General features: G+C 40.8%; 1 protein-coding gene across 2 annotated transcripts in view; it reads right to left on the reverse strand.

Moving 5' to 3' along the window:
* The window catches only part of WASF2 (WASP family member 2), a 75893-nt gene that overhangs the window by 30508 nt on the left and 26899 nt on the right, over positions 1-18486 (reverse strand). The window contains exon 1 of one of the 2 annotated variants that reach the window (XM_013047143.2): positions 4057-4076. The exons of the other annotated variant lie outside the window; for it this stretch is intronic. The gene's annotated coding sequence lies outside the window, so the exon portion shown is untranslated. Of the gene's footprint in view, positions 1-4056; positions 4077-18486 lie in introns of those variants that run through there. 2 annotated transcript variants of the gene reach the window in all.

The raw sequence follows: 18486 nt of genomic DNA on the forward strand, positions 1-18486 counted from the left end.
GGAGCAACCACTGGTAAATTAGATACAGAGGTGTGTTTGAAAAAGAGGGAGGAAGGAGACATTCAGAACTGAATCACATATCAGGCACTGACATCCTGCCAGCTGTCTACTCATTCATTTTTATTTATTTTGTTTTTTTAAAGATTTTATTTTTAAGTAATCTCTATACCCAATGTGGGGCTCAAACTCACAACCCTGAGATCAAGAGTTGCACGCTCTTCTGACCAAGTCAGCCAGGCACCCCTAACTCTTCATTGTAATCTCTATGGTGCCTCACTTCATATTTCAAGCTTCTCTCTGGGGTAGCGGCTCCCTCTCTGGGATGGAAATGCCTGGAAATGCCGAAAAAGAAACTGACTTTACACAACTGAGAAAGGCCAGGGGAAAAAAGGTTGCAGAGCAACAACAAAAAAGGGGATTCAGCAAAATGTTCTGCTGACAGCTCAGAGCAACACACAAACACACCGTGTGGTCATGGAGCAGGCAGAAGCAGCAGACCCAGATGGGACTGTTAATACACCAGCCTAAGTAAGAGAGAGACCTAGAAATCACAACCGCATCTGAGCACCAGGAGTGGAATTATGGAGCAAACTGCCATGCAATTCCATAACAACTGTTCTACTCTGCCAGCTGTAACAAGAATTCATTCCTGAAGAAGTGTCACACACTCATCTGTCACTAATGGCCAAGCCGCCAGCAACTAAGAGTTAGCAGCAAAGGGCAACTGTATATCTACTTCCTCTCACAAGGTCTGTTCACTCAAAAGATGACATTTATAGGGAAAAGTCCTTGAGCAAAAGGAAAGTAAGTACCCATTCTTTTCTTTCTACCCTCAGTTTACTAGGCAGTCACCCAAACCCTCAAAACCTAATCAGCAGTGATGTAGAACAGCAAGAGTATGGACAGCACGACACAGAGGGACGGGTTTCAACTCACTATTCCAAATTTTAGCTTTGGGACCTTGACAAGCAGTGAAATCTCTTGTTTCCGAGTCTGCTATAGCATAATGATTCCTAGTTTGTAAGGTTGTTGTGAAGAAACGTGAAATAATGCATATATAAAATGCTTAACACAGTGCACCCCACAAAATAATAATAATAATAGTCATGGAGATGGGTACCTGGCTGCCTCATTTGGTAGAGCATGTGACTCTTTATCTTGGGGCTGTGAGTTCAAACCCCACATTGGACATACAGCTTACTTAAAAAAAAAAAAAAAAGCTGTAGTGATTGTTGTAGTAATAGTAATAGTAGTAGTAGTTTAAGTACTACTTCTACATGTACTAAGCATTTAACCATGTACAAGGTACTGTTCCAAATGTTTGATATGTGGTTCTCTCAGCCATTAAACAAAACTATTAATAAGTTTCAAGTTGTATTAATACTTAATTATAGTACCCTTATCAATCAATGAATATTTATCAAGTAGACACTAAAAGACACAAAGAAGTATAAATCTGTCCCCTGACTCTATGAGCTTATAATTTAATTGAGAAGACAGATAAGACCACAGGTAAGTAACAATATAGCAAATAAACGGAAGTTCAGTTATCAAATGAATGATGTATTCAATGATGACAACAGAAAGGATGAAAAGAGGGGCGCCTGGGTGGCTTAGTTAGTTGAGCAACTGCCTTCGGCTCAGGTCATGATCCTGGAGTCCTGCGATCAAGTCCCACATCGGGCTCCCTGCTCGGCAGGGAGTCTGCTTCTCCCGCTAACCTCTTTCCTCTCATGCTCTCTCTCTCTCTCAAATAAATAAATAAAATCTTTAAAAAAAAAAAAAAAAAGAAAGAAAGCATGAAAAGATCACTGTAAACTGAAGGGACTGTACGGACTTCTGGGAATAAAGATCTGGGCAGGATTTGGATATAACCAAGAGCAGAACCCTTATCATGATGAATCCTGAGTAATGTATAGAACTGTTGAATTGCTATGCTATACACCTGAAACTAATATAACACTGTATGTTAACTATACTGGAATTAAAATTAAAAACTTAATTTAAAAAACAGATCTGGAGGGGCGCCTGGGTGGCTCAGTGGGTTAAAGCCTCTGCCTTTGGCTCGGGTCATAATCCCAGGGTCCTGGGATCGAGCCCCTGCTCATCAGGGAGCCTACTTCTTCCTCTCTCTCTGCCTACTTGTAATCTTTGTCTGTCAAATAAATAAATAAAATCTTTAAAAAACAAAATAGATCTGGGGCATCTGGCTGGCTCAGTTGGTAGAGCATGTACTTCTTGATCTTGGAGTTGTGAGTTCAAGCCCCACACTAGGGGAAAGAAGTTACTAAAAATAAAATCTTAGGGGCGCCTGGGTGGCTCAGTGGATTAAAGCCTCTGCCTTCAGCTCAGGTCATGATCCTAGGGACCTAGGATGGAGCCCCACATCAGGCTCTCTGCTCAGCAGGGAGCCTGCTTCCCTTCCTCTCTCTCTGCCTGCCTCTCTGCCTACTTGTGATCTCTGTCCGTCAAAAAAAAAAAAAAAAAAAAAAAAAACTTAAAAAAATAAAATCTTAAAAAAAATACATCTCAAACATTTAAAAAGTAATAATAAAGAAGGAAGGTTTTCTAGCGGGGGCGGGGGTAATATAAGCAGAAGTCTTGAACTCTACCACTAAGAATTTATGGAAAGGTCACAATTCTAATGGGCTTGTTTTACCACACTTCTTCAAATCTAAGATGCCACTTTGATTGTGACATGTATGAGATGTGTTAAGATTCAAAAGATGTTAAAATGTGGAGAAAACATACATCTCAGAATCAATGAAATATACTTTTTCTGTATTATGAGAGGGCAGACAAGATGACTTATAAAAGGTCTCTCCAACCCAAAAATGCTATGGATGATTCTTGAACTTAGACTTTTAAGAGAATATTCAAAATTTCACCAAACCATCAATACCACAGGAAGAATAAAGATAATAACAATGAGAGTGTGGAACCTTACTCCACTGATTATTTGGAAGGCTACAATATTTATGTCCTAATTAGTATGTTCTAATTTTCCTTTATATACTTGAACATAGTTATAATCGCTGTTTTAACATCCTTATTTTGCTAATTCCATCATCTCTGTCATTTCTGTTTGTACTGATTTTTCTCCTAGTTATGGACCACATTTCCTGGTAAATATGGTAACTTCTGATTGGATAGCAGACATGATTTTACAAGGCTAAATATCTAGTATTGTTGTCTTGGTTTCAAATGTGTTGGACTTTATTCTGGTAGGCAGTTAAGTTACTTTTGGTTCAGTTTAGTACGTGTGAGGCTTGTTTTTAAGCTTTGTTAGGGTGGCTCTAGGGTAGCCTATACTCTATGGATATTTTAGCCCCAGGGCAAAGATATGGTCCCCTGTGATCAATACTGGACGCTCCCACCGAGCACAGCATGGGCTTTCCACTCTGGCTGGTAGGAACTCAAACACCTCCCTGCTCTGGGAACCAGTTAACTCACATCTTCCTGGTCACTCTTTCCTCCCCAATCTCCCTCAGGGTGACCCCAGTCATGTGTGGGGTCAGCAACGATTCAAGGAGACTCTGAGATTTCTAGGCAGTTCGTCTTTATCTCTTCCCCCTTTCCAGAACTCATCCTCACAGCTTTCAGTTGCTTTAGCTTTCCTTGAACTATAATGTCTCTTCAGTTCAGCAAAGACTGGTGTGCTCTGCTAGGAATCGCCCTCCCTGCTCCATGATTAGAAGAGACATCTAGAGAGAAAGCCAAGGTAATCACAGTGCTTGCCTCCCCTATTTTCCTTCTCACAGGGATCACAGCCCTGTGCTTCCTGTTTAGGTCAGGGTTGATTTCCACTGTATTTTGCAAGGCCCTCAACAGTAAAGAAGTATTATAAAATTCTTAAAGTCAGGTTAATTTCAATTTATCTTCAAGTATGTACTATGGAGTACTTTTAGGAACAGGAAAAAACAGGTGTCCGGAAATCAAACAAAATCAAAGAAAGCACTGCCAACAGGTAGCACACCATCACTATAAGCATGTGACATATCTGGATAACATTTAATTAATTTTTTGAATGATCAGAATTGAGAGCAATGGGGGCGCCTGGGTGGCTCAGTGGGTTAAGCCGCTGCCTTCGGCTCAGGTCATGATCTCAGGGTCCTGGGATCGAGTCCCGCATCGGGCTCTCTGCTCAGCAGGGAGCCTGCTTCCCTTCCTCTCTCTCTCTGCCTGCCTCTCAGTGTACTTGTAATTTCTCTCTGTCAAATAAATAAATAAAATCTTTAAAAAAAAAAAAAAAAAAAAAAAAAAAAAGAATTGAGAGCAATGATAGAAAGTTCTTTTCTTAAAGCTCCTACTCATATAGGTACCTACCACCTTCAAAAATCAATATAGCTTGGTGAACCCAGAGGCATGATCCGCCAAGAAATTCAAGGATTTCCTAAGCCACTAGTTACATGATTTTGCACTGGTTAATTTCTCCAAACCTCATCTGTACAATGGGAAAAATAAAACCTACCTCATACAATGGTCCTAAAGAGAAAAATAAGATAACAGATGTGAGCCTTCTAAAGGGATATCTAACACCCAGTAGGTACTCAGTAACTGACAGCTCTCATTACTATTAATTCAAAGAAATGCAGAGTTTGTTTAGACTTACCTCCCAGCAGTAATGAAATAATTTAAGGACAGCAGGTCAGATTAAACAGCATTGAACACAGACAAACCATAAGTGACTCTTAATCTCACAAAATAAACTGAGGGTTGCTGGGGGGAGGGGGTTTGGAAGAAAGGGGTGGGATTATGGACATTGGGGAGGGCATGTGCTTTGGTGAGTGCTGTGAAGTGTGTAAACCTGGTGATTCACAGACCTGTACCCCTGGGGGATAAAAATATATGTTTATAAAAAATTAAAAATTAAAAAAAAAAACAAAACAGCATTGAACAGTGCACAAAGGGCTCTCCTAATTGGTCCTCTTTTCTTTGGTCTCAGTGGAGGCCAAGTAGTGGGTGGATCTCTTACCTTCTGAGACAGGCTCTCTTGGAGTGTGGAAACAAATGCTGGGGAAGAAATGGATGGCCTCTGCTTATATTATGCCATTTTTTTTTTTTTTAAGATTTTATTTATTTATCAGAGAGAGAGAGAGAGCGAGCACAGGCAGACAGAATGGCAGGCAGAGGCAGAGGGAGAAGCAGGCTCTCTGACGAGCAAGGAGCCCGATGTGGGACTCGATCCCAGGACACTGGGATCATGACCTGAGCCGAAGGCAGCTGCTTAACCAACTGAGCCACCCAGGTGTCCCATATTATGCCAATTTTAAAGATTAAGATAAAGGATATCAGTATTCCAAATCATAGTAAAGAATCAATTCAGTATTTTCACTTTATGTACTCTGAGAGAAAAACAATCTCAAAGGGACTATTATCTGGATTGTGGCATTTCTTTTTAAAAACTTCTTTCATCTTAAAGGCCCAAGGCAAATGTCACCACTTCTAAGAAGCCTTCCTTGACTCTTCGAGTCTGAAGTCATTTTTCCCTTTCCAAAAGCGCCAAAGAGGTATGTGGAACCTTTTTCATGGCAATCACTACATTCTATTTTGTAGTACAGATTTTTGGAGTGTACAATTCTTTGAATATGGGAACAGAAAAACAAAGTATCTTTAAACTTAACAGGAGTAGGTAGTAACAGCAGCAGCTAAGGGTGGGATTCTTCAAATATCTCTGTATTATTATAATGTCTCTTCAATAAATGTTTGCTGAATTCTAAAACATGCCAGGTATTTATTCACATTTCCTTATATATCTCTAATCCTCAAAACAGTACTGTAAGGTAAGTACTAGTGTTCTGATTTTACAGGTGAGAGAACTAAAACTAAGAACAGTCCTGTAACTTCATCAAAGTCATGCAGTCAGCTTTTAAAACTCAGGTCCAACCCTGTCAAAAGTTTATGCCTTTGCCATGACATCACACTGACTCTTCACAAAACACCCAAACCAAGAAGTTAGACAAACATGCTCGTATTTCTCATTTTCACATACAAGTGCCACCAAACCCAGACTAGTTTCTTTTCCCTTGAAAAAAAGACTGCATGCTAACACAAGAAAGCCTGCCTGACATATTTACCCTCCAACTGAAATGGTGTTAATGAGGATAACACACTGCTTTCTCCCCCTCTATACCCAATTTTAGCCAGCTGCTCAGGGGCTTCACATCTTTCACTTTAAACAACATAAACACTGGCTCATTTAAAGTGCCAGCCTCAGATAACATGCTCAGATGCTACTGCTTTTCAAACAAACTCCTGTTTTCAAACAACCAGGCATTTGGGGTTCCGGCACTTCTGACGAGTTACTTTTATCTACAGGGTCCCTGAAAATCACTTTAAGTTTCATTCTCTGTGCACTGTTTGGCTCATCAAATCTTGTCATCAGGGACTGTCTTTTTTTTTTTTTTTTTTTTTAAGCACCTAATCTTTTATCTTTTACAATGAACCAAAACACATTCCTATGGGTAATTCCTAAACTGTGTATGTCTATTTTAAAATAATATTCTTCTGACTCTTTTTCCAAAAAAGCATTGTTGTTTTCCCTTTTTAGCCCAAGTAAAGATGATTATATCAGAAGTGTGTTTTCCCCCATCTCTTTCTGCATATGGGGAATACTGAAAAGATAAGTATTTTTTAATTATTAAATGTAAATAGCTCATTAAATATAATCCAATTACTTTAATTGTAAAAAGGAAGTAATTACAATATGTACATGTATTCTTGCCTAGATTTAATATCTTAAATTAATCTTTTCAGCATTAATATTTTAAATTAACCTCTGACATTAGAAAAATACAAGAAACTGAGTTCTCTTTTTAAAAATATACCAAAGCTGTACCTTATGGATCTTTGTTATGATTTCACCTACAAAAAATTTTAGTGAGAACAGCCCAACTCCCACAGAATGGGGTAATTAAATACCACCTGCCCTAACTGAACTTGTATTTCTTGTCTGCCATATATCATGTTAAAGGGTCTGTTTCTAGTGCCTTCTGGGACAAAAAGCCAAGAGATGAATTCTGTGGCATTCGTATCCTCACAGAAGCATTACTTAGAAAGACAATTCCAAGCCAAAATTGGTCAGAAGAATGTCTTTTAAGTATGTAGCCTAAGTTTTCTGTTACCTAATTTATATTCTGTTACTACCATCTTAGCTCCCTAAGACCACCCGAAGCATTCTCCTTGCTCTCTGGTCTCTAGCCCTTCAAGTTTGCTGTTACATTTTCCCTCAGCAGCCATCTGGTTCTTTGGTTTTTACTCTTTTTTGGTAACCAAGGGCAAATAAATTGCAAAGATAAATCTCTATGAAGTGCTTTGAAAATGGGCTCTGCCATGGTCTGTGCCCTGAAAAACTTCTATTATTTTTTTTTTTAAAAGATTTTATTTATTTGACAGAGAGAGATCACAAGTAGGCAGAGAGGCAGGCAGAGAGAGAGGAGGAAGCAGGCTCCCTGCCGAGCAGAAAGCCCGATGTGGGATTCGATCCCAGGACCCTGAGATCATGACCTGAGCCGAAGGCAGCGGCTTAACCCACTGAGCCACCCAGGCACCCGAAAAACTTCTATTAAAATGGAGGGAAAAGGCTTACACAGATGAGGAATTAAGAAGACTGTACTTTGTTTTTCTACCTCCTACCAAAATCTATCACTGAGTTTCTTTTTTTTTTTTAATATTTTATTTATTTATTTGACAGAGAGAGATCACAAGTAGACAGAGAGGCAGGCAGAGAGAGAGAGAGGGAAGCAGGCTCCCTGCTGAGCAGAGAGCCCGATGCGGGACTCGATCCCAGGACTCTGAGATCATGACCTGAGCGGAAGGCAGCGGCTTAACCCACTGAGCCACCCAGGTGCCCCTGAGTATTGTTTTTTAGAGAGAGAGAGAGCGCTCACACACATGGGTGGCAGAGACAGAGGAAGACGGAGAGAGAGAATCCCAAGCAGACCGAGCCACTCATGTGACCCTAAATATATATTCTTATTGTAAAATAACACTTACTGAGGAGTGCGTGGGTGGCTCAGTCAGTTAGGCAACCGACTCCTGACTACAGCTCAGGTCATGATCTCAGGATCGTGAGATCAAGCCCCATGTTGGGCTCAGTGCTGGGCATGGAGCTTGCTTAGGGTTCTCTCTCCCTCTTCCTCTGCCATCCCAGGTGCATGCTCTCTCTTGCTCAAAATAAAATAAAAAGATCTGAATATCTATTTAGAAAAAATAAAATTTTATTTAGTTTAACACAGAACTTTCTCTAAACTTTAGACACAGGAAGAACTATATAAATATTTACGTTGTACAGGTTAACAACCAGGGCCATGTTTGTACAACACTTTCCCTCCAAAGAAAAAGTTCTACTTAAAGTACTAAGGAGCAGGCTGCCTGCTTGGCTCAGTCAGTTGAGCATTAGACTCTCAACCTCAGGGTTGTGTTCAAGCCCCATGCTGGATGTGGGCATAAAAATAAAATCTTAAAAGAAAAAATAAAGTACTAGGAAGTATTATATGTTTTCAGCAACTCTCAAGGATTTCACTGAAATAGATTTTCCTGTTCAGACCCTGTATTAATGTACCAAAGACACTGCTCTGCCACACGGATACCACTTCCCAAAATAAATTAATGAAATGGAGGAGGGTGACTATGACTAACTCCTTCAGTCATTCAGACTGTAGCCATGCTGGAGCAGTTCCTGGCTACATAAGGCTGACTTCTGGTGTGATCCAGGCTAACTATGGAAAGCTATTTTATGGTCTGAAAGGATAGTGACATGGGTCACTCTTGGTACCTTCATCTCCAAACACTGTTATGGATTCTGAACAGTCACCAAAGGTTAGCAGAAGAATGGAGCTGATATCTGATGATGATCACAGTCCTCCAGGACAGTACCATTAAAAGACAAGTAATTTCACAGGTAAAAGGTGTACTGGCAGCAAAAACTTAGCTCCTTTCAGGATTTAAATGATTAAAGTTTCATCTTGATAACACTGGTATTTTTGTACAAAATGTATCTTATTAGGCCAGCACTTGAAAGTTAAAAAGGTGTCTTTAAATGCCTGCTGACCTAAAATTGCCACGTTCCATGCTTTAAAGGGATTGATTTTCTGGAGAAGGACAGTAAGATGCCAAATTCTGTTCAATGGAGATCAGAACACTATTTGGTGAACCTATTCTGCACCTGTGGAAGCAAAAGAATAAGACTGGCTCACGCGCCCCAGAGGGAGGATGGTATTTATCTGGGCTCTCCCTATGACCTCTTTGGCAGCAAATGTAAGAAAGTCCTTTTTTGAGGCTAAGGGGCGGGTCCAGGACTTTCAACTACCCATTCAAGCAGGGTTACGATTCCCCTCCTCCATAATTAAGTTCTCTTTCCTACTCTCCATGCATGCATGAATTGCAGTGACATTGACATGGGGGCCTGACATTAGTCTTTGAAGGTCATTTAAATCCTCCTACTTCCAAGCTGCCTTAAAAGGAATGCGTCATCTATTCCACAATGCCTGAGTGTGGGGTTTGACTAGATGGTACCCAAAGCGAACTCATCTAAAGCATGAAAAGAAAGAGGACTCCAAATTCAGGTATCATAAAAAGAACAAATCAAAGAAATAAAACACAATAAAACTCAGTTGCTCAAGAGACAACAGTAAGAGAAACACTAAACATTTAACACTGGATGAATGAAAACACTTCTACTGATAATTCCTTTTATTTAGGGAAGCAGAAAAGGTCATTCACAATATGGTCCCTTTATATGGCTCTAGTCCCATCTCCTATCACATCTTCATATATACATACCCTTCCCTCAAGTCCCACAGACCCTCGCATGGCTCCCCATTGCATCATGTTTTCTCCCTTGCCTCCCTACTTTTGCCCCAGTGTGACCACCCACCCGCCCCCAACAACGTCTAAGGTCTTCCAAGACTGAGTTCAAATGAAATCGTCTCTTGACATGTCTTGCCCCAAAGGAGTTGATGTCCCTCCCTACACACTCTTTAAACTTCCATAACACCCAGTGCATGCCTTCCCTACCACACTGCATTAAAATGACTGATTTTCTTACTTGCTCTCCCACTAGATTGTGAATTCTTTAAGGCTGGTGATCAATCAGCTCTAATCTTACTGCCCACCACCACGCACAGAGAGAATGCTCAGTAACTATTAATCGAACGAATGAAGTTAGCAGCTCTTGTGCTCTGGCCCTCGCGAAGGTGAGGACAGAGAAGATATCTGACCCTCCAGTCTTATAGTACTGCTTTCTGAGGGAAGAGAACTCCATCTGAGTAGCCCAAACTCAACCTCTATTTTAGAATTAAGATTCCTGGTAGCTCACCAGATCACAAGAAAGGATCTACATATACTCTTGTAGGAAATGGCCAGGGATCTAATCTGGTACAAAGCACAGTGAGACATTAAAAACCAGGGTATCTGGGGGGCTCAGTCAGTTGAGCGTCTGGCCTTTGGCTCAGGTCATGACTCTAGAGTCCTGGATGGAGACCTGAGTCATTGGGCTCCCTGCTCAGTGGGGAGTCTGCCTCTTCCTCTCTCTGCTCCTCCCCCAAATGTACATGCTCTCTTTCTCTCTCTCAAATAAATAAATACAATTTTAAAAAATTTTAAAAAGAAACAAAAATTTTTAAATTAAAAACAGACAAGAAAACCAAGGTCACCCCAACCAACATGAGTTACCTGCCACCTCCCTTTTATTCATGTACCTCAAAGCTTTTACCTTCCAATGTAAAGAGAGAAAAACTGGGGTGCCTGGGTGGCTCAGTGGGTTAGGCATGTGCATTCGGCTCAGGTCATGATCCCAGGATTCTGGGATCGAGCCCCACATCGGGCTCCCTGCTCAGCAGGGAGGTTGCTTCTCTGCCTGCAGCTCCCCATTGCTTATGTGCTTTCTCTCTCTGTCAAATAAATAAATAAAAATCTTTAAAAAAAATTATCATGATAAGAGTTACCAGCCAAAGGAGACACACTTCTAAAAAGGCTAAGGTCGGTCAGAATAGGTTAAGTCAGGAAAATCAGCACACATCCAGGCTTGAAAGAAATCCAGGCTCTCACTAAAATCTGCAGGCCTAAGTCCTAAAATGTTAATAAACCTCTGAAACTTTCCTTCCCCCACCAAATCAGCTTCTTGCTCCTCCCAATACTTTGTCCCCACCAACTTACCCATCCACCAGCCTCTCTGCCTTTCTTTCTTTCCCTTCCTTCCTACCTTTATAAATACAGATAGAGCTGGTGAGAATCTGGCAAACAAATGACAACTTTTTTTTAAGCATTTATTTTTTAATTATTATTATTTTTTTATCTGACAGAGGGGGAGAAAGAGAGACAGCGAGAGAGGGAACACAAGAAGGGGAAGTGGGAGAGGGAGAAGCAGGCTTTCCACTGAGCAGGGAGCCTGATGTGGGGCTCCATCCCAGGAGCATGGGATCATGATCTGAACCAAAGGCAGACATTTAATGACTGAACCACCTGGCACCCCAACAAATGACAACTTCGAGCTACATATTAGACTTACATGAAGTGATTCCACTTATTTTTTCCTTCCTTCCCTTCCTTTGCTCCCTCCCTTCCTTCCATGAACCTTATACATCAGGCACTGTGCCACACACTGGATAAATTCAACAAAGCCCTGCCCTCATGAAGCTTGAAAGCTACTGAAGGGGACAAAAATATTCTGTGGTGTCACTATGAACATTAAGTTCGGGGTGCCTAGGTGGCTCAGTTGTTAGGCATCTGTCTTCAGCTAGGGTCATGGTCCCAAGGTCCTGGGATCAAGCCCCACATAGGGCTCCCTGCTCAGTGAGGAGCCAGCTTCTTCCTTTCCTACTCCCCCCGCCTGCGTTCCCTTTCTTGCTGTCTCTGTCAAATAAGCAAATCTTTAAAAAAGAAAACCAAAAAACATTAAGTTCAAGGTTTTAATGAAAGCATCCAGCTCAGACTGGATGAGGCTGACAGCAGAGAATATCATTAAGAAAGGGTATCTTTGGGGCGCCTGGGTGGCTCAGCGGGTTAGGCCTCTGCCTTCGGCTCAGGTCATGATCTCAGGGTCCTGGGATCGAGCCCCGCATCAGGCTCTCTGCTCAGCAGGGAGCCTGCTTCCCCCTCTCTGCCTGCCTCTTTGCCTACTTGTGATCCCTGTCAAATAAATAAATAAAATCTTTAAAAAACATATTTTTAAAAAAAGAAAGGGTACTTTTATTTAAAAACAAAACAAAACAAAGTGGGGGGGCTGTCTTTTTTTTGGGGGGGGGCTGTCTTAAAGGACAAAAAATTTAGTAAGAGAAGAAGTTGTGGATGGAGGCAGCAGTGTGCGCAGAGGCAAACAATGCTCCAAGAACAGCAAATAGCTTGGTGTGGCTGAAGTAAAAGAAGTCATGAGTGATGAAGCTAATGAGGCAGACGGAAGCCGAGGCACAGAGAGCTTTGCCTGCCACACTACAGCACTTGGGGTGTGCTGAAGGCTACTGGGAACTATTTAAGATTGAGGCCAGAGAGCGACATGATCGGATTTGCATTTAGAAAGCTCTCTCTGGCAGCAGTGTGGAGAACATACTACATGAAGGGGTGAAAGACTGAGGCAGTAATCCAAGTGGAAGCACTTCTAATTGATCGACAGAATCTACATAATGGGAGAGTTGCGACATAAAATGACAGAAAGTGCTCTCTCTACAAAGTTTGAAACCAGGCTGTCACTGATAAGCTTTCCCTCTTGAACAATTAAATTACTTAATCTCTCTGGGCCTCCATTTTTACATTCTGAAAAATTTGTTTGTGGAAGTATTACTAGGGGGCACACCAGACTAGGTCCAATATCAACCACCTTACCTTAATGCTTTAAAATTTGTAGATACAAAATTTTTTTAAAAATACATGTAAGGGGCACCTGGGTGGTTCAGTGGATTAAAGCCTCTGCCTTCGGCTCAGGTCATGATCCCAGGGTTCTGGGATGGAGCCCCGCGTCGGGCTCTCTGCTCTGCAGGGAGCCTGCTTCCCTTCCTCTCTCTGCCTGCTTCTCTGCCTACCTGTGATCTCTGTCAAATAAATAAATACTTCAAAAAAAAATCATGATACAGCAAGTATCAGTGTCCCTGTCACCTAAGAATATCACCATTACCTTTAAAGTCCCCTGCATGACTCTCCCCAAACCTATCTCCTTCCCTTTCACTCTGATAACACTATCCAGAAATATGTTTAACATTCCCTCATTTTTCTTTAGATAGATCATATCTCTATCTCTAAACATAGTTTGGTTTCCCATGTTTCTAAACTTTACATGAACCTAACATACATTCTTCTACAATCTTTCACTCTACCATTTGTTGAAATTAATTCATGCTGCTATACCTGCAATTTACTCATTTCCACTGTTATATGGTATTCTATTGTACGGCTATACTATGACTTATTTATCCAATCTAAAGATGATAGATGCTGTGATTTCTCCCAGTTTGGAAGTTTTGCTATCACCAACAGTGTTCCTAAGGACATTTCTGCACAGGTCTCCCAATACATATGTGTAAGAATTTTTTTTTTAATTTTATGATTTTTCTTAATGATTTTATTTATTTATTTGGTAGAGAGAGACAGCAAGAGTGAACACAAGCAGGGGGAGTGGGTGAGGGAGCCCACCATGGGGCTTGATCCCAGAAATCTGGGATCATGATCTGAGCTGAAGGCAGATACTTAACTGACTGAGCCACCCAGGTGCCCTGTGTAAGAGTTCTTTTTTTATTTTTTAATAATTAAAAAAAAAATTTTTATAAACATACAATGTATTATTAGCCCCAGGAGTACAGGTCTGTGATTGTGGATGAGTTCTTCTTCTTCTTTCTTTTTTTTTTTTTTAAGATTTTATTTATTTATCAGAGAGAGAGGGCCAGAGAGCAAGCACAGGCAGACAGAATGGCAGGCAGAGGCAGAGGGAGAAGCAGGCTCCCTGGAGCAAGGAGCCCGATGCGGGACTCGATCCCAGGACGCTGGGATCAAGACCTGAGCCGAAGGCAGCTGCTTAACCAACTGAGCCACCCAGGCGTCCCTGTGGATGAGTTCTTAAGGGTAGACAGATATCTAGGAGTAGAATCGCTGGGTCATGGGGTATTTAAGTCTTGAGTTCTGAGATAACGCCAAACTGTTTTCCAAAATGGTTTACACTTCTGCTTGCCAGGTTCTGGCTGCTTCATATCCTTACCAACATCTTTTGTCAGACTTTAGTTTCTGCCAATTCGATGGACATAAAAGAGTATATCATTGTAGTTTTAATTTGCATTTCCCTGATGACCGCTAATGAAGTTGAGCACTCCTGACCCTTTTGGTTGGAAAGAGCTTTTTATTTTTCCAAAACACCAAGATCAAATACCTTCTCTGAAAGCCTAGAATGGCTACAGGTCATTGAGAATGCTGTCTCCCAGTAATTAACCAGATAAAGATTGGTCTTCTTCAGCACTAAGGTAAAACTGTATAACCAAATACTCAGCCTTACTGACACCTGACAAAGAGAAAAATCTGAAATTTTTCATCTGAGAATTGAAGGTGAGTTAGGGATTTTAGAAGGACTGAGACTAATGGGGCACCTGGGTGGCTCAGCGGGTTAAATGGCTGCCTTCAGTTTAGTTCAGGGTCCCATATTGGGCTCCCTGCTCAGTAGGGAGCTGCTTCTCCCTCTCCCTCTACACCTTCCCCTGCTCATGCTCTCTGTTTCTCTCAGATAAATAAAATCTTAAAAAAAAAAGAAAAAAAAGGGAGAGGGGGCACCTGGGTGGCTCATTTGGTTAAGCGACTGCCTTCAGCTCAGGTGATGATCCTGGAGTCTCGGGATCAAGTCCCACATTGGGCTCCCTGCTTAACAGGCAGTCTGCTTCTCCCTCTGACCCTCCCCCTTCTCATGCTCTCTCTCTCAAATAAATAAAATCTATAAAAAAAAGAAGAAGGGCTGAGAGAAAAACCGAGAGGGAATGATCAGGGCAAATATATGATATTTAAAACGCTTCAGTATCTGGCATCGACATACTTTAGCCTCCTTATGGCCACAGCTTTCCAGCGCGCTTACACTTCAGCCACTACTCACCACAGAGGCCCTCCTGTACTCTCACGTCTCTGTGATTATTCAAGACATTTCCTGCTTCGTGGAATACCCACCTTTTATCCGTTTTCGTTTTTTTCCCCCTCTGCTTCTTCCCTGTCCAGTTCAAATGAAGTGCTTCCACAAAGCCATTATGACCCTGTTCCCTAGAAAGAATTCATCAAGCCCTAGTCTGCTTTGATAGCATTCTTTTACTCTATTACAGCATCCATCCCACATTACAGTTGTAACAGGGATAGACTGTGAGCTCTTTGAGGGAAGGTACCATCTTTCAAATCCTGAGGTGCTAAGCAGCACTTCTGTCACCCATCAATCCCTCATAAAATACTAGATAAGTGGAAAGAAAGATGAGCAGAATCTGAGGAAATGAGTCTCTAAACAATGGAAAGGTCCTTTCTGATTCTTGCTGACTATGAAGACGAAATGAGAGAAAAGGCAAGAGAGAAAAAAGGGAGTGGGAGCTAATGAAGAATAAATTGTGACAACTAGGTCCCCTTAATACATTAAGATCCATGTCAGGAAGGCCAAGAAATGAAAATGTAAACCATGCAATTACTTTCTTAAAGGCGTTTCCAACAGCATGGAAAAGTAGAATTTATAACTGATTCTAGATTTTATTTATTTATTTATTTATTTATTTGACAGAGAGAAATCTCAAGTAGATGGAGAGGCAGACAGAGAGAGACAGAGGGAAGCAGGCTCCCTGATGAGCAGAGAGCCCAATGCGGGACTCGATCCCAGCACCCTGAGATCATGACCTGAGCCGAAGGCAGCGGCTTAAACCACTTAGGCTAGGAACAGACTCTTAGCACACTGAAGGTTGCTGGAGGAGAGAGAGGGTGACTTAAATGGGTGATGGGTTAAGGAGGGTACTTGTAGCGATGAGCACTGGTGTTGTATGTAAGTGATGAAATCACTAAATTCTAGATCTGAAACTATTATTACACTGTATGCAAACTCACTGGAATGTAAATAAAAACTTGAAAAAAGGGAAAAATAAGTAAAACCTTAGACTGTACCTTGAAATTCATCTGGGCATGGTGTTTTCTGAAAGATAACTACAACTTCAATTTATTTAATAGTTAAAGATTTTCAAGTTTTTCTTGAGGCATCTTGGTAAGTTATGTTTTGCTAGGAGTTTGTCCATTTTATCTAAATTTCAAAATAAACCAAGAGAGTAACTATAGTATTCTTTAAACTGAGTGGCAAAAATTACTGTTACTGGGATAAAATGGCTAGAAGAATGGAATAATGGCAGGGATAAGGATCCAAGACGTAAAGATCCGAAGAGTCCACAACACTGCAACATTTTCATGTATCTCTGTTCCCAGAATATAGGCTTCTTTTCCACATGGGATCGTGTCACAATCATGCTGATCATTACCCCTTCATTTATAATGTATTCTCAAAAGTATTTGTTGATTTCCTATATCAAAAAACACAAAACTGGGGCGCCTGGGTGGCTCAGTGGGTTAAGCCTCTGCCTTTAGCTCAGGTTGTGGTCTCAGGTTCCTGGGATGGAGCCCCTCATCGGGCTCTCTGCTTGGCAAAAAGCCTGCTTCACCCTCTCTCTCTGCCTGCCTCTCTGCCAACTTGTGATCTCTCCCTCTCTGTCAAATAAATAAATAAATAATCTTTTAAAAATATTTTAAAAAATACAAAACTGATAATTCAAGTCAGTATTATTTTAATAAGTTGATTTTGATTAATGCATGGTTGACCAGAGTGACACTTGCAGTTGTCTTTAAAAATAAAGGTTCTTTTAAATTAAGTAAAAATTGGGGCACCTGGGTGGCTCAGGTCATGATCCCAGGGTCCTAGAATTGAGCCCCACATTGGGCTCCCTGCTTCTCTTTCTCTGCCTGTAGCTCTGCCTACTTGTGCTCTCTCTGTCAAATAAATAAATAAAATATTTTTTAAAAAATTCAGTAAAAACTGGTTTCAGAGGCCCCTCATTCATTAAATTAGTTGTAAAAAAATCTATCCCTTTAAACACAGCAATTCACTGAATTTAAAGAAAAAATCATGAGAAGAAATTTAACAGCTTTGAACTATACAACACATGCTATTTTCTTTTAAAAGATTTTATTTATTTATTTGACAGACAGCGAGATCACAAGTAGGCAGAGAAGCAGGCAGAGAGGGGGAAGCAGTCTCCCCACCAAGCAGAAAGCCCAATGTGAGGCTCGATCCCAGGACCCTGAGATCATGACCTGAGCCAAAGATAAGTTTAACCCACCTAGCCACCCAGATACCCCAATACATGTTGTTTTTAAAAATAAAAATGTGGGGGGCGCCTGGATGGCTCAGTGGGTTAAGCCGCTGCCTTCAGCTCAGGTCATGATCTCAGAGTCCTGGGATCGAGTCCCGCATCGGGCTCTCTGCTCAGCAGAGAGCCTGCTTCCCTCTCTCTCTGCCTGCCTCTCCATCTACTTGTGATTTCTCTCTGTCAAATAAATAAATAAAATCTTTAAAAAATATATATAAAAAAAATCTTTAAAAAAAAAATAAAAATATAAAAATAAAAATAAAAATGTGGGGCGCCCGGGTGGCTCAGTGGGTTAAAGCCTCTGCCTTCGGCTCAGGTCATGGTCTCAGGGTCCTGGATCGAGCCCCCGCATCGGCTCTCTGCTCTGCAGGGAGCCTGCTTCCCTCTCTCTCTTTGCCTGCCTCTCTGCCTACTTGTGATCTCTGTCTGTCAGGTAAATAAATAAAATCTTTTTAAAAAAATAAAAATAAAAATGTAATTATTATTATTAAGACTACTGATACTATAAAAGCACATTTCATGATATATTAAACAAAAGTTATTTAAGTGGCTTTAAAAAATTATGCTAGTCATTTGTTTTACCTATTCCTTCCACAAACCTTAAGCTACAGAAGCTAACTAGAAGGAAAACTACCTGATTTAAATTTCAGGGTCCTTGCTGTCTTTCCCTAGGTATACTTGGTTAAATATATTCCATTTGAGGAAAAAGAAACAAAGAGATAGCTAGATCTTTAAAATCCAGAGCGGATTATACTAGAATAATTTGGAAAGCCTGTTTTATAGAGATTGACCAAAAAATACTAGTCCTCTATTAGTGAAGGTCAACATCTTTAATTGGACAGAGCTCCAGGACAATGAAACTGAAAATAAGTATGATTAGAAAAATGGGAATGGACACTACGTGGGAAACAGATCAATGAGACAGCACATCCACCTCTGATTCTACACTGGTATAATCCTTTTTAACTAATATTAATACAGCCTTCAGCACCATAGAGTAAGGTTTTTCCAAACATCTACGGGAAATTGACAACAGTAATACTTCTTTGCCAATCTAGTAATATAGATGCATTTTACCAGCCCCTCTCTGCAGAAATCACATTAATAAAGATGTTTGGAGATTTATGGTTTTAAATGCCAATAT

This window comes from Mustela putorius, unplaced genomic scaffold (genome assembly GCF_011764305.1).
Source record: "Mustela putorius furo isolate JIRA1106 unplaced genomic scaffold, ASM1176430v1.1 tig00003853_pilon_pilon_pilon, whole genome shotgun sequence".
NCBI classification, from domain to species: Eukaryota; Metazoa; Chordata; class Mammalia; order Carnivora; family Mustelidae; genus Mustela; species Mustela putorius.